Below are 17,910 nucleotides of genomic sequence, written 5' to 3'. Positions count from 1 at the left end.
AGGAGTCTCCATTGTGAAAAAACAAAAAAAAAAAAATTACATTACATTCCCCAACTCAAAATTTTCTCAGTGACTGGTCACCATCAAATTTTTTCTTTTTTTTTTTTTTTTTTTTGTCACGGTGTTGTAATATGGCCTCAGGTCAGTACTCTCTACTCCCATATATGAAATACGGGGAATAAGTTGGAAATTTGGATTACAGAAGGGTTTAGTAGTATACAACCCCACCCTAATAGTCAAATAATATTTTTTTTAACCATAACCCCGAATTGGGGCTGAGCCCCCCCTAAAATGAAAATCCTAGAAACGCCCCCTGGTTCAAAACTGCATCAGTATTTGTCGTTCTGCTGAGCATTTTGTTTTCTTTTCTTTCTTTTTTTGTGATCGCAAAGTTTTGCAACTAAAAGTGGCAAGTCATGTTGGACCATGAGTCTCAGACATGTTTAAGCTGTGTGCGTCGGTTGAATTTTTTTTTAAAAGCAATTTATTAAGCTACAACGTAGTGGCCATAACCCCGTTTTGTGGGTTTTTTGTTTGTGTTTGTTTGTTTTTTGTTTTTTACAATTTGTAGTTTAGTTTTCTAGTGTTCTTATCCTTATTATAACCTTTGTACAACAAATCAGGAATCATGGTCAATGTTGTTACCAATTTCTATTTTTAATGAGTGAGATCAACCGTAGGAGCAATAGGAAGATAGACAATGTCACTATTTTATCTGAATACATAAAATATGGCAGAACTCACAGAAATGTAATATGCACTGGATAGAAAGGAATCCATTTTTATGTTTATGGTATACTTAGGCTAAAATGTTGTCTTGTTCACACACAAGACAACTGTTAAACACATTTTACATTACACACAGTTTTAATTTCTTCATTCCTCTTTAATTGTTAGTATTTTTTGTAACTGGAAAAAACAACACAAAAACTGTAAGAGAATGACAAATATCACATGTCTGAGAATGTGGAAGTTAGTTTCTTATTATTAATTCAAGTTTTATCTTGGCAGAGGTTAAGATGTCCTGATATATTGCAGATGCTGGCCTGAATTCATCCAAAGCTTGTTCACACTCTTTTCAGGGACTTCTCAAGCAGATTGCGCCAGTACTCCCTTGAATGGCCCCAATAATCATACAATCGTAAGTTCCATGAATAACATGCCAATCACAACAATTCGCCTACTTGTATATATTATTGTCGCGGACAGACACTGAAATGTTCTTCAGTCTCTCATACAGTGTTGGTTCCACCTTCTCTCTTCAGCTCCTGGTCAATCGTCTGTAATTTTGCTCTGGATCTCATGTATGCATTCAATAATTAAATCACAGTTCTCCTTCAAGAACCGCTCTCATTCACACAGATCTTTCTTTGAAGAAGCTGAATTAAATTTATTGTTAAGAACATCAGTGAGTTGGTTGGTAGCGTAGAAGTTGCTGTTCATCAGATCAAGAATCTCTCTTGATTTTGCGGGATAAGCTCCTCCCTTCTTTATGATTATCGGGATAGAAGAGATTACTCCAAGACATTTTCCTTTTTTTTTAGGCTCTCTAGAAATAAAGAGAAAAAACCATTATTTATGAACTTCTCAACTCAACTCAACTCTTGTTTATATAGCACTAATAAAAACAATGATTGTTGACTCAAGGTGCTGTAGCAATCAATCAAAAATCAACAACATAAGCACAAATTCTCTAAATTCTCTCTATATAAGAAACTCATTTGGCATACTTAATTTTTATGTATATATACAAATTACCGTTAAGTCCTCCCAAAAGATCCGGAAAGAAATCTGTGAGTCCACAACAGTTTCTCTGTATCTGATGAACAAAATCAGGTAAATTTCAGTAAAATCTTTTTTTTTTCCAGTGTCCATGTTATTATGTAGTTAGATAGGTTACTGAGTAATAACTACATACCATTGTTAATACAACAACAACAATAATGATTATTTTATTATGTTTTTGACTATGCATTAGTCCCCTGACTGAATGTTTTAACTAAGGTTGTACAAATGTGACCCCCTCTGTGAAACCCCCAGCTAAAGTCTTCGTTGTTATTTTTTTGTGATTCACTGTTTACATAAAAGCATCCCAATATAATGTAAACATCATTCTGTGAAAATTTAACCTTGATATCTTTAAAATTGGCTGAGTAAAGCCTAATTTTGGATTCAGAAAATCATGTTTTTGAGAAATTCCAATGTAAAGAAAAGCTTATATTTAAAACTGCAAACACATTTTGAATCATAATTATGTTGACTTTAAGCAAAAAAAATACAACAGTTAAGTATTTTAGATTGTCCCATCTGCGCACTGGGGCGCCTGTAAAGTGGGGGTAAACAATGACTTATTCTCGGGGCCCATGACTAAGAGGGGGGCTCAGAGAAGCCCCCTAACAAAATTGTGGTGCTAAAAAAAAATATATTTGATAGTAAAAATTATTAACTTTAAATTTTCATTCTATTTGCTGCTTCCTGGTGTCAAAAAAAAATTTATTTGTTTAGGAAACACAAAACGTCCCGTGGGCCCTCTCTCCCTCTCGGATTATCATAAAATGGTTCAGTCCTACCAAATTGTATTCAGTAACCAAGGCAATGATTAACAAACAGCTTGACTTCACTTATAGCGCCGGCAGATTCAACTGACAGAGGATGTAAATGCCTCAAAAAAAACTGAAGTCAAAATGGAAAGAAGAAAAAAATAAAGAAGTGAAAGCGGCACAGGTCGACAGTAATGTTACCCAATATTTTACAAGAAAAAGGTTGGGTTTTGTAAGTAGGCCTAAATTGTTAGTGGACCGCCTTGACCAATGGTGTCGTAGCCTACGGCGACTTTTCTGTGCGTAACGGCATGCTTTGTACATAGAGGGCGGGCCCGTTTTTTAAGCATTTTTAATTAAGTTAGCACGTTTCGATAGAGCAGTGTGCAGTGGGGTGCACGTGCTTGCCTCACTGCAGCCGGTTGGCAATCGTTGACGAGGCGGGCGCCCACTTCTCACCTGCTAGCGGTCCTGCTGTGTTGCACCTGTTCCTTGCAAAGCAGTCTAACTTCATGAACTCTGATAAAAATCCTCTGCCAGCTACTGGTACAACTACTCTCAATGGGCTGTTTTGTGATGTTTTCCAGTGCATCTCTTGAAGAGTAATTTGTGGATTGTATTAACTACACTGTGCCCCTATATTTGTCAAATACAGCATTAATGTCATCTCTGCCAACCATCTTCACATAATTACTTCCCACATTAAGAATCGATCCAGACCGTCCGGCAAAACGCAATTTAAACAGAGCGCAAAATGACTGCCTGTGGAACGTTATAGGTAGAATATGATTATATTATTGTTTTTATTCACACAAAGTTTTAATAAAATTCATGTAGTTTTGGGAAAAGTCAGGGAGCCCAAAGCAAGGCTTTGTGATTTATTTAGACAAAGTTTAGGATATGCAAATTTCAAAACGTTCAAAATAATGCTGTTCTCTAGTGTTAAAGATAATTACCGATAGTTTAAATTTGTCGGTAATACTATAAATAATTTCATTGTCTTAAGAGTCTTCAGTGTTTCCGTTACATTCAACTGTCATTTTTAAAAATATTAGGGTTAGATTAGATTAACTTTATTGTCATTGCCAGTGTACAGTACAAATATGTACAGTACATTCATACAAATATAAATATATGTGAATACACTATATGACACATGTACAGCTATGCGCAGTATATACATTATACAGTACTGAAGTAGTGCAGTATTACAGAGGACAAATTACGGGTGTGGACATGGGATGGAGTTCAATTGTCTGATTGACTTAAATATATGAGAATGATAGTCAAAATACCATAAAGTGCATGATTTTATGTAAAATTAATATGAAAAACTCTCAGCTGTGTTGGGGGCCCTGTCAAGATTCTTTTTCATGGGGCCCAAAATCCTTAGCAAGTGCAGCGCCCCTGTCTGCGCATAATTTCCCCTGTTCCGTCTTACATCGACTGGAATTTATTCAACTGGAAGATTATCATTACCAGATGCACACTCCAGAAAATTCTATATAACACCAGGTACACTGTATTACTCTGCCTACTGTTTGCCCTGTTTTTCTCCATAAATATCGCTAAAGCTAAAAGTAGTGCATGTTTAGAATTTGGTATAACTAAAAACAACTTCAGCTGTTATGTCAACCAATGTCATTTGAATCATGTGTAATCCGTTTTCATCTTGATTCACGTGTAGGGTTGGAACGATTTTGGAAAATAATCTAATTATGCATTTTATTTTGGCTAATATTGGCGATTTTAATATGCGATTATTATTTAAAGCTCTTTATGTTTCTGTATTATTCAACAAAGACCATCTAAAAATCATTTTTATAGTATGACCACACACAATATTGAGATAGATTAAACAGAAATGTTCTTTTCTGTGTAGCCAGGCCTGTGTAATGATGAAATTAGGTGATGCATGAATTATGAATGACATTTTTATTAAACAACTACAATCACAGTAGTATATTGATTGATTTTTTTTGAACTTCCAACCTTGTAAGCATGTAATAATTATGACAACATAAAGCACGGACAAAATAAGCCTGGTGTAAACACCTTGATTATGAAGAAGTCAGTAACAAATCACACAACTAAAGTAGATTGCAGAAAAACAAATCTGTTGCTTTACTTACACTACTAAAGTCACTGTAATAAACACATGAAAATGTGCGGACTGCACTTTTTAAACCCTGTCTGTTAACTTTAGTTTAGACCAGTGGTTCTCACTTAAACTTTTTGGTCTCGGCCAAATGAATTTCACTTAACATTATGAAAAAAATGAATTATTTTTTAATTGAAAAACCTACAGGGAAAAAACCCATGCATCACTTGAAACATTGAACAATAGCGTAAAGAGAGAATAACTGTTATTATTATTATTCTCTCTGTTCATTTATTTGTTTTTGTTGTGGGTTTCATGCTGTCCGCTAAGGCATAGGACACACAGGGCTTTCCTCCTCGCCAATGACATTATTAAACACTGGACGCGAGCCGTGGGCAAAATGCCAGTAAGAACCCAGTGACGCTTCGTCTACACTGGATCTTGGAGAAGCCAAAACCGACATTGGGTCCGATGCCTTTGTTCTTATTTATGGCCCATTACTGACACAAAGTTAAGTGATTTGCAGCAGTAAACTTTAGCCGCGTCCAGTGTACACTAGAGCTGTTCTTGTGGCGTCTGGGCATAGACACAGTGAGTGAAGCTGAAAGCAAGATATGCCTCTCATCATATTTTCTGCATTTTAAGCGTTTGAATGACCTTTTCCTGCCTGGGTCTGTAAAGTGAGCTTCATCTGTAGCTTTTCTCTTCCTTTTCACACACCCATCCATCTCCCACTCTAAGCTACGATCCCTTCGGCCGTTTACTGATTTATTTCTTTTCTTTTTCTGCTGATGGCCCATAAGCCTCACTGTTTGAGAACCACTGCTTTAGAAAGACTTTAAATAAATAAATAAGAATATATATATTGGCTCATTATATTATTATTTTAAAGGTCGGAGTCTTCAGTAATGAAATGCTACCAGAACACTGTTAATGTTAGAAGTAATTTCAATGTGCAGTTTTTGAAGTAGGCATGCAGTGAAATTCAAATTATATACTAAAAACTAGCCTAATCATTGCTTCAAGGGGGGTCCACCGGGTATTCCAGGGAGTAAACATACGTTTATATAGGGGTTCCTCAAAAACCGTGAACTTGGAAACACAGCTAGCATGCTGACTTGAGTGCTCTATTATGTCTCCTTATGCTTTCTCTCGCTGTACTTTGATGTCATACAATCATTGATCTTCAAGTTCGGTCGAACACACCTCTTTACTCTTGCGTGTCACGTGGACTATAATTGCAGCATTCATGCGATTTAAAAACCGCGGTTCTTTTTAATATGCATTGATAATATACGCCAAAATGCAGTTAATCGCTCAGCCCTAAATTACGGCATATGCAAATCCTGCACGCCAATTGTTATATTCCAGGTTTAAAGCAGTTTATGCATTAGATTTCATGCATACTGATAGTGACACCTGGTGGCTGAGCTTGGTACCGCATGCTAATGTTAGCCAGCTCATCTTCTTTTAACACTTGGCGTATTTGCTCTGGGAGAGATACAAAAAAAAACTTTTGAAGGAAGGAAGAAAAGATTTTGAAGAGAGAGAAAAAATTGAAGAGAGAAAAAAAAATTGAAGAGAGAAAAAGTTTTTGAAGAAAAACATTTTTTTATGAGGAGAAAAAAAGTCTACGGACTTGGAAACAGGAAGGATCTAAAGCTCACTATGTTTAGTTTTCCCCCCCACAATGTAGTTTTTTTTTTTTTTTTTCCGTGTGAGTTTAAGGGTTCCGTAAATATCGGTAAGAAAATGTTTATAAATAAATTGATAAATTTGTAAAATATAAATATAAAATCTCTATCTCTTTCTGGGTTATGTAACATTTTAAAATAAACTCTGCTACCTCTACGAGATTTTTTGCAAACTTTGTACACACACTAAGAGTCACATTTAAAAAAAAATTCTAGATGTAAAAATATTTAATAATCTGAGGGATTCTGTTCACAAAAGAAGTGTGTGTCAATTTTGGTATTTAAAAAAAAAAATCAGAAATCAAACCAGTTCACCAAATCCGAACTGGTGTCGCTCAAAACAGTTCGTGGTCTTAGGGTCTTAGGCTCAAAGCAGATTACACACTTAAGAGGGGAGAGGCGGGCAATAAAGTAGCACCTTTTGACTCTCTCAGTTTATTGCACATCCCATCGCTGAGTTCAGAATAAGCATTTTTTGTATCCACAGTAATTTTACACTTGTCTAGAACAATTGTAGCGAAACTTTGTTTCATAATTACAGTGTATACTTTTTTCTTTATTTACCCTCAAAAATGGAGATGAAATGCGATTGGGAATATGCCCTGTAGGTAGGGAGTGCATTGCTTAACATCTGAGGGGCCGCGCTTGTAAAATGACCATATGATAGCTTAAAATGTTATCTGATCTAATGAAAAATAGAAATATACAAGACAAAATAAAGTATTTTATTTAATAAAAATACAATTATTTTTTTTCAAATAAAATAATGGCGCTTTTTAAAATTAAAAATAATCTGATTTTAGAGTTTGACAATGAACACACTGCAGCCATGCTTGGGGCTGACCCATTACATAACTTGAGCTAAAAATGCTTTACATGTCTGTCTCTGAAATATACCATTTCCCCAAACATTACACATTTATTGACAGTCTTCATTCACCTGTTTCTCGTTGTTTCTCATTAAAGGGATACTCCATCCCAATATGAAAATTTTGTCATTAATCACCCCCCATGTCGCTCCAAACCCATAAAAAGCTTTGTTCATCTTCAGAACACAATTTAAGATATTTTGATGAAAAAGCGGAGGTTTGAGATCGTCCCATAGACTGCCAAGTCTTAGCCAAGTAACACTGTCAAGGTCCAGGAAAGTATGAAAAAGCATCGTTGTGAATAGTCCACCTACCATCATCAGTGATTCAATATATATATATATACAGTAGGTAGACATCCAAAATGGGTAATACCACAGCTTGGCTTACCGCCGCCGAGAGGGCAGCGGCGTTAACTGCAAATCAGTCGCGTGTTAAAATCATTCGCGAGAAACTACCGCCAGGTGTCGCAAAAGGGACGGATTAGAACTGAATGTAATTGTAAAATGAAAGGAAGATTAAACAACAATAACATTATAATATACATTATAACATCCTTAACATCCATTAAAAAATAGATAGTCTTGGACTACAGTCTACTTCATCAAAAATTTAAAGAAAGGCCTTTTACACAAAGGCTCTTATGCATGCTATTGTTTTTTAAACAGTCATTATATATATATATATATATATATATATATATATATATATATATATATATATGGGATTAAAATTTTTTCTATTTTCGGGTTCAGTCTTGGTTAAAAATAATAATAATAATAATAATAATCTTCAGGTTCCATTTGCAGAGCTTAAATGAGAACGGTCCAGGATTTACAAATAATTCTTATTAACTCTGTTATAATTCTTGATTTTTTCAAACTGCTAACACTTTGCAATTTTTGAATTATGCCCTTTACTGTGTGACCAATAATTGTGAATTGTGACTTTGATCGCTGCTGCCTCACGCAAGCACATATTAATTGAAACAGCAGTCATTCATGTATGCAGCGCAAGCAGCAGGGCCACTTTGGCATATTTTTTGCTAATTATGATTTTTTCCCTATCGATACTGAAACACGTTGTGTGAAATCCAAAGCCTATTTTTACCTAATAAATAAGAGTTTAGGTTCAAATGAGCAACATGTTTGGATTTGTCCGGAATAGAGAGAGATAAGCCCAACCTTACATTATGTCATCGCTTTAAATTATTTTAATTGTTATTTCTGTTATAAGTTGTTTATAAGCCTATATATATTATTATGTAGCCTGCTGCAATTATATTTATCCATTAGAATTATATATTTGTAATTCTGTTCTGTTCTGATATTTTTTTTACATTTAAAGGATTTATTTGTGGAGAGTGAGAGGGAACTAAAATGTCCTGGTGGTACATTAGCCTTGCATTATTTTCTGGCATTAGGCCTGCCGTTATTATTTCTGAATGTAATAAAATGCAACTCTCCTACAGATGTAAATTTATATTTTTGAAGGCGTGTTTTCGTGTATATGTTTATTATTCCATTGCATCTAAAGATGACTTTGTAGCATCACATTCACTTCGTGAACAGAAACAAATATAACTTCAGATCCGGCCTTCTCTAGCGTTGCTCAGCTGTGGATCGATTTCAAAATGTTTGATAAGTAAAGGTTGCTGTTTCCTACATTTATACAGGAATTGTTCATTTAAAAAAAAGTATATATATTGTTGGTTTTACTTCTTAACATGCAATCAAATCTTCCGGATACTATATAAGATACATTTAGGCTGTTGCTAGCATGCACTGTGACATTTTACCGCTTTCAACTTATAAACTCCTTGAGATTTTAAAGTCAGTTTAATAGTATTGAAATTCAAAGTTGAATCTAGTATAGAAAAGGTTTTAATTGCTTAAATTATTTCTATGAATTAACTTAGTTAGCATGACTTTTTCATCATAGCATTTTTTCTGAGGTGTATTACGCTTTTCTGAAACCAAGCACCTTAATTTTTTTTTCTTTTTAAATCTATGAATGGCACAGATATCTCCTGCATAACCTACAAATAAGGCTGGCTAATAGAGGTTCTTTGTCTTTTAATTATTTGGTTTATAATTCAAGCTTATTCTTGAAGAAAATTAGTATTTATTATTTAATAATAAAATAAAGATCGATCCAAATATTTTGTAATGTACAATATCAATATAGGCTCATATCACCGCCTGTTAAAAAGTTAAATTTGTTTTGATTCATCCATTTATGTAGGCTAGAATTAGCTCTATTCTACAAATAAAATAAAAAGCTAAATAATGTCATAAAAATGCCATCGGTCTGAATCAATTTTACCATTATAGAATTGGGGTAGTAATTTAGGAGGTGAAAATGCAGTGAAATTACAAATGGCATGGGATTTTGAAGCATGACAACTGAAGGTCTATGAAACATTTGATGCATTTTTTTAAAGAATGGCACTTAAAGTTTTCAACTGAAATATTACTATTTCAACCATATAGCCTGTGAATAAATAAATAAAATGCATACTTTTCAGTGAAAGAACACTGAGAGTGTAGGTTGCGTCTGGGGTTTGGATTTTGTACTTCAATATAATGAGCTCCAAGTTTAAGAATTCAGCCTACACCTAGTTTTTTTTTTTTATTTTTTTATTCTCTATTTAACAGTATTAACTTACAATGAAAAACGTCTTCCCCTTCAGGCAGATCACTAAAATGTTTTCCTGTCTTATGTTGGGTCAGTTTGCGCGAGAGTCCCGAGCGCTGGGAAGCCGGAGTGCCACGGAGGAGCTAAGGATTCGGATTTACGCTGGTCTTAAAGCCTTCTGCAAGCGCCTCATTACGACAAAACAATGCTTTCTAATGATTTTGGCAAAAAATAATGAATTTAATTATCAATTTATAATTTTTTATTATTCATTTTGGTCTAGTAGAAAATAATAATATGGGCTACTTGGGAAAATAATGAATAAAAAGAAGTAAGGCTGCTGTGAGTACAGGCATGTTTCAACCCAGTAACTATGACAAACACACTGTTGCCTCACAGCCAACAAACAGACGAGAAGTTCAGTTCAATGCTGGAGGGGGGAAAGCTGGGGGGGGAAGTTCTGTGTATAACTTGGGGGTCGAGATAAAGGTGTGACGTGAATCTCTGCTCTTTCATAATGGACAGTGATCTTAAGGAGGGTTTCAAACTTGCAGAACAGGTTTTAGGACAACTTTAAAGAAAGGTTTGATCCACTTTCAAATGTTGACTTCTACTGTATAGCATAAAGTGTATTAGTTATTATAGCTTAATTTCAGAGGAAGCTGCCTTAACTTTAAAAAAAAAAAAAAAAAAAAATTGACACTGTTGCATTAGGGTATGGGCGATAGGCCTATAATATGGCCTAAAAAAATCCTAGACCGATTTTTTCACACAAAAAAATCTGATTTACGATTTAAATGGCAGATTTTTTGCCAATGGACGAGGGACAGACCAGTTGTAGCCCTAATCAGTTTTCTAGTCTATATTTGCATCTTCCGTTATGCCCGCTGGTTTAGGTTATGTATTATTTTTGTAATTTCATTATATCACTAGTGTTTTAGCAAGATGAGCAGCCACGTGTCTTATCGAGTATACACCTGTAAAACACGAGTTCGTATAGTTCGAATCATCTCCCTCACTCGGCAGCAGACAGGAGGCCCTCGGCGAGCGTAGTGTAGCAGCAACCGCTTTCCCATCCTCCACCGTCCGAGCATTTAATATAAGCAGTACTCCGCATCCACAGACGATTCCTTGGATAACCAGGAAACACTGCTGCCTGCATAGTGTCAAATCCCATGGCTTTCACGTTGAAATGTGCTGTTCATCATGCTATAAACGACTAAACTATAAAAAGTAAATAAATGAATTAAAAGTTCAGGAGCGTTTCAAAAAGGGGATTAGGCTATTGTGTGCAAACTTTTTGTACCTAATACCAAACGCCAACACAGTTCATAAAATTAATTGTCAGCATTAACAGGCGTATGTTGCGTGATTTGCTGCTGTGCACAATTTGGTTGTGATGGAAATAGCGTATTACATTTCGGTCAAGTATTTATCGAACACCCCCAGCGAATCGATGCTTTCTTAAAGATTTGTCGCTCATATCAAATCAGATTAGATTAGAAGTAGGCCACTGTAAAGATTACATTTGTTGGATGGGGCATATTGACGGACGTCAGCGCGGATTTTGCTTTTGGAATTTGCTGTAGCTGGAGATTTAAAGTACCCTGCCTTGGAAGATGATCCAACAGCCGACCATCAATCAACTGTGCGACCCGATAGAAAAGGAAGGGGGGAGAAAGACAAACTTCCTTGAGCACTAGCACCTTTAACATCACGCTTGCCCACTAATTGCCGCCACTTGATAACTTCTGATCCCGAGGAGATTTATGGTCTCAAAGCTATAGCTAAATAATATGTATCATGGTGAATTCGTGCTAAATATCGTTAATTACGGGCTTGTTGGCATGAATTGTACCTCTCCGTGACTGTAGCGGTGCTGGAGCGAGTGAAAACCTACGAACTCCTACTTTTTAAGAAATCCTCGCCTCACTCCGGTCAGAACACTTCCGCTATCCACTTCATACCTGCTCAGCAGCGTGGTCCTCCGTACGCGCGAAGATGGTTGAGCCACAATATCATTCTCAAACATTCAGATAGTTTATTTTTCAATTTCAACACTTTCGTTTTTGTTTTTCATAGAGGAACAAATCAGATGTTCTCATCTCCATTACAGACAGTTCTGAAAGATGGAATTTATATGCAAACTCTATAAAATTGGTCTTTAAAAACTATTAACAGAGATGTCTAGAGGTATTGGTTTCTTGGATTTAGATATCTGCTTCCCCAATTTTAAGATTTTTCTATAGTTCGATTCATTTTGTCATTATTCAACTAATCGCAAGTTTATATTAAATTTACAACTATAATCCAGCCTTAATATATTCCCACGCTCAAGAATATGCATTAAAGTTTGTCACAAAAAACACAGGCAGAAGTAGCCTAATAATTATGAAAAAGGAGACATTTTAATTATTTATTAATAAACAAATGTTTTCTTGTCGGCTGCAAGATGAAATTCACAGTGCTGGACTCTCTCCACATGGGCCAGCGCTTTTAAAGAGAAATACAACCTTCACAGATTACATAATATACTTTGTTTTGAATTGATTCGTTTAAAAGACATTTCAAGCTTTCTGTAGATATATTTCTCATGTATGCTTGAGACACCCAGATTTTCTTTCAGTTATTCATTATTAGGAAAAAAAAAAAATTCACGTTGATCTAAAAGAGAGGCGGCTACTCCTGTCTTGCATGCGCGATTAATAATTTTTGCACAAACACTTGAATATGAATAATAATTTTACATTTTGCATAAGCATTATAAAGGTAAACAATAATTTTTTACATGCAATATGTATCCGAAAATAAAAACCAAACAAGATATTTGTAATGAAGATAAAAATATGTAGACAATTAAGTATAAATGCTGCACGTGCACTCAGCATCATGTACAGAGCAAATCTTGCACTGCTGATATATTACGGAATATCTATCCATTTTATATTATGCATTTAAATGCGGCTGCATTATATTACTTCAGGTTATATTACTTCAGGAATTTTATTTTATTTATTTTTATGAAAGCAAACCAGCAAAGAAAGACTCCATTTAAAATCACTGGTTAATGTTGTCAATTAATGAAGCTCTTTTTTTTTTACAGTCGTGTGAACTTTGTTGATAAGTGAGGGCGCTTGTATTAATGTCATCCATTCTTTAGAGTTGCAAATTGATTTACATAGTTAAATCGTGCAGGTTTAATTTATTCAGTTTCTTGTTTTAATTAGGCCTAAATAATGGGAGCGAAAGTATACGGTGCCTTCTACGTTTACTAAAATAAAAGAAAATAATTTATAAAAAACACGCCAAGAAGCCTAGCTCACAATAGGCTACCACTTTTAATGCTCCGATGCAAAAGTAAACCACATTTTCTTTTTTAATAATGCTAACATATAATTCATATTATATAAATAATACTGCACACTATTTAAATGTGTCTAATCTAAACTTATGGTGTTATGAGAAAAAATATAAGCGTACATCATGCAATAGGCTTGCACATTTATCCTGACACTTGAATTTCCGATCTAACTGTAATAACGCACATATCTTCATATAAGGACTAAACTTTCATCTGTGATATTAAATATTTTTTCTTTAATTTCCCCCCGACTGCAGTCAAATATAACACTTCAGTGAGGCAAAGCTGCAGGTGCTATTTTATGCGAAAATATGATGCTGCTTGATGGCTGAAGAAACCTTGTGATTAAAGCGCCACTCAGCCGGTCAAAAGCTGCAAATGCACTTTGCAGAAGCCAGCTGGGCATTGTGGTACGAACAGCGAGGAGGCAGTAGAAACGACCGTTTTGATGTCCACCTACTAGTATGTGTGTGTGTGTGTGTGTGTGTGTGTGTGTAAAGTGCCACTTTAAAGTTTGTGAACCTTATAGAATCTGTAAAAATGTGAATAATTTTAACAAGAGAGATCATACAAAATGCATGAAATTTGTATAGTTGTGTACTCAAACACAAACTATTAAAAAAAGGTTCAAACATTCACTGCTCCTGAAGGAAATACTGATCTATTAAGAGCTGGGGGGTGAAAACTTTGGGAATTGAAGATCAAAGGTAAATTGTACTTCATTTGTCTTCGAGAAACATTCAAGTATCTCTCTATTTGCTTCCTGAATGGCAGTACTAAATGTAAAAAAAAAATATATATTTTCTACACAAGAATTAAGAAAATTTGGACATCATCCTTTTCAAGTTTCTGCCACCCCCGTCCTCTTAATGCATCATGTTCCTTCTGGAGCATCAGTTGAATGTTTTGAACCTTTTTAATAGTTGTTTTGAGTCCCCTCACACCTGTCCTCAGTGTGAAGAAGATGGATCCTCAAAAATCATACAGTCAATGCTGAAAGTGGTTTATTTTAATAATTTCAGCGCTTATTTTTGTCTTAGTAGGACGCTAAATGTAAACATCTGTTATGTAAAATATATAATCATCACTCAGACATCTACTAAAATAAAAAAATAATATGCATTTTGTATGACCTTTCTTATTCTTATTGCAAAATTCCTCATGACTCACATTTTCACAGATTCTGCAAGGGGGTCACAAACTTTCAAGTGGCACTGTATATATATATATATATATATATATATATATATATATATATATATATATATTACTGTTCTTTAGTTCTATTTAATATATGTTTAAATTAATCCATCATGTTTTTTTTATGACTGGGACAATTTAAAATAACAAACAAACTGGATTAGAAACTTAATTACATAAGTATAAGTATTATAATCTGGAGAGTTAAACATGTTATTATAACATGGAGTTAAACTGGTTGCTCGCCTATGTGTGTAATCAAACACATCAAAGTCAACTCAAGGCAGACTTTCTGTGACAGTTTTATTTCTGGAGACGGAGAGTCTCACGCACCAGAAGTGGGATTTTTTGGACAAAAAAACCTGTTTGCCATGTCCCAGACAGATCAGGGGCGGCTGCACACACTCGAAATGGGCCTAAAACTCAGGCTTAAAATCTTCAAGTGTGTGGCCGGTACAGGAGCCAGACCAAAATGTGCAGAGCAGTGGCGTCGAGGACGTTTGGAGTTGCGCAAGATCTGCTAAATAGGGTGCACTCTGCATAATAGATCACCCTCACATGGAGTGACTAATTTCCAGCAAAATTGATGGACAGCCTTCATATTAAGTAGTCTCAATCTTGTTCGTTGATGCGCTAAAAAACTGTCAGTGGGTGGAAATTCTTCAGTATAACACAACCTCTTTTCAAGTATAAAAAGTCAAAGACGATAATGCCTAAATACGGAACATATAGTAGTTGTATACTTATAGATTATTATGCATGTATTATTTCTGCGCGCTATGGCATGATGTTGAGTTTTAAGTTTGTTTGTTTTTTGTTTTTTGGTCCAGACAGCACATACATTCAATGTTTTTAAATAGCAAAATTACATGGAATGTACTATAAGAAATGAGTTTTTGTATTTCAAAATACTCTATATCACAAATGATTACTAACACTCCTGCGTTATGTTGTGGTCTCCGGCCAGTCTGCCACAGCATCTAGACGTTTTTGTTTATTGTGCTTTTGTTGTCAGTAAAGCCTCACCTTCCTCCTGCATGGTCCCCCATACCTGACTAAATAATTGTAAAAAGGCTGTAGAACGGAAGAAGCATAATAAATTGGTTGTAGGTGCTGGTGTTGGAATGAATCATATGCCGTGTAAAGCCCCCCCAATTATGACCCAAACCTGATTGGATGCAGGAGCAGCCTGTGATTAACAGAAAGATGCTCCAGAAGATCTAGATTGGTATGACTACAGGTGTGTTTTGATCAAGGACTGCCTGCGTAAAAAATACATGTAGGGAGTTACTCTTACCTGGCTCTATCCTGAAGACTGTAGGTTACTGAGCTGTAGTTTGCTCTGCTGCTTCTGGCGTCTGAAAGCGATTAATCGGACCGCTTCCGATGAAGAGGCTTTACTGGAACGAAAGAAGCCGCTGCCTGCAGAGCTTTTATATCGTGTTGAACTGACACATGATGAGCGTGTTGAGTCACCGCGTGAAGTGGGCTGTTGTTTGATGTCACAATACCATGTGTTACGGTATGTTTCTTCCTTCCAAAAAAAAAGGATGTTGAGTAACACCTGAACAGGATTTATCAACAACATCTATACTATCTATTCTATCTAATCTATCTATCTATCTATCTATCTATCTATCTATCAGGGATATATTACTGGTACATAAACCTGATGGTAACGACTAAGTATTGATAGTCACAGTTCGGTGACGGCAGTTGGAAGAACAAACTAAGCATATGAAATTTCTGCTTTTTTCAATTTTCATAAAAACAGTAGTTTTACTGAACAAAGTGAAACAAGTTCTGATTTATTAAAGATACAAAAAAAACTGTATCTAAAGTATGTGGAGGAACCTATGTCACACATTACTTTATAATAATAAAGGTTACGAGTTAACAGAGCCCAAACTATGTACAGTTTGTTATTATCATTAGGACATATTCCGTAATACTGTTCAACACAGTTATCTAGACACAGCAGTTACAGTTGTTGTTTTTTATTTGCATTGGTACCATTTTTTTCAGTGGTGTGCATTTTCAAGAGTCTTGAGTACACAGATCCAAACTGATCACACTTTTGCTTACCCCTAGTCTCTATTTGTTCATAACCTGATCTCATGTTTTCATCTGGTTGTGTACATATTTTCGAAATCCATTTTCAGGTTGTACTGGAACATTCCAGTAATGGGTTTTTATACTGTACAAACTGTATATTCCTCTCCTACACTAATCCTCTCCTAGACTTGTTTGGCATTGCTAGGAATAGCCGTTTATGCCGTGGGGGAAAACAAACCATTAGTTAGTAATGCAGAGACCTTGTTAGGCTTGATCTTTGCTTTTTGTGATGATTTTAGTTTAATTTTTTCTTGGTGCAGTGCGAAAAAAAGCGCAGCGATGTCATTCTGTGCCTCTAATAAATTTAAAAACCTGACCTGAAGATACTGAAAGATTAGTGTATGACTGATAAGCTTGTGGACTACGGAGGTAGGACTGGAATAGGTAGCACAGATAGGCTACTTACCCTGCAATGATCTGTCATTAGTCCTGTCCCCCTGCACGGATTACAGTAACCCTCCTTCACATCACAATCAAATATAATATCCCTGATATTTTGTGATGTCATAAACTATTAAAACATTTATTTCATGTAATTAAAATGAATGTTCTTCCCCGTTTTAGTTATTTATTTCAGTCACTGCCCTGTTACTTGGATAAAACTTCTTTAAATCTGTAAATAAAATGTTAACCTCTTTCATCTGGAAAAATTCCTCACCAAGAATAGCTTTTAAAACTCTAACAAAATCCAGGAGAGAAAGGGGGACTGGCAATACCAGACTTACAGATGTACTATTGGGCCTCCCAGACAAAGGACATTATTAGCTGGGTGCAAAGATGTAATAGTGCGCACTGGATAGACATAGAAGAAGAACTTTGTACTCCTATTTCTACAACCTTGCTACCATTCATTAACAACATAAATGCACTACATCAAATAACAAAAACAATGTAGTTTACAACACCTTTGGGCTGGCAAGACACAAACAAGTTCTGTGGGAATTTTGGTAAAATCTCCAGGCTTTCCAGCTTATCCTAAATCCAGATCTGCCACCATCTATTGGTGGTTCCTTGTTTGCAAAGTGGAGAAGTAATGGTATACACCAATTCCAACAATTGTTCAGATGGTGATACGCTTAAGTCCTTTGCTGTTTTAATGTCAGAATATGAAATTCCGAAACGGGACTTTTATAAATACTTACAAATTCGCCACCTATAAACACCTAAAAGGGGAAAAAACGCCTATCTTTGGGGCTAACAAATCTTGAGGATATTTTGGTAAATCGACATCATTAAAAGGAAAAATCTCTGAAATTTATAGCACTTTGTTGGACCATTACAGCTCTCCTTAACCCCCCTTAGGAACATATGGCAGAAGGATATGGGATGTGCTTTTGATGACGATCAGTGGGGTACGATATGTCAGAAGTTTTTTCCTCACTGTCCGTTAAAA

Source organism: Cyprinus carpio, chromosome B3 (assembly GCF_018340385.1).
Source record: "Cyprinus carpio isolate SPL01 chromosome B3, ASM1834038v1, whole genome shotgun sequence".
NCBI lineage: Eukaryota > Metazoa > Chordata > Actinopteri > Cypriniformes > Cyprinidae > Cyprinus > Cyprinus carpio.
The sequence above is the reverse complement of the archived record's forward strand: the minus strand, read 5'-3'. Positions refer to the sequence as shown.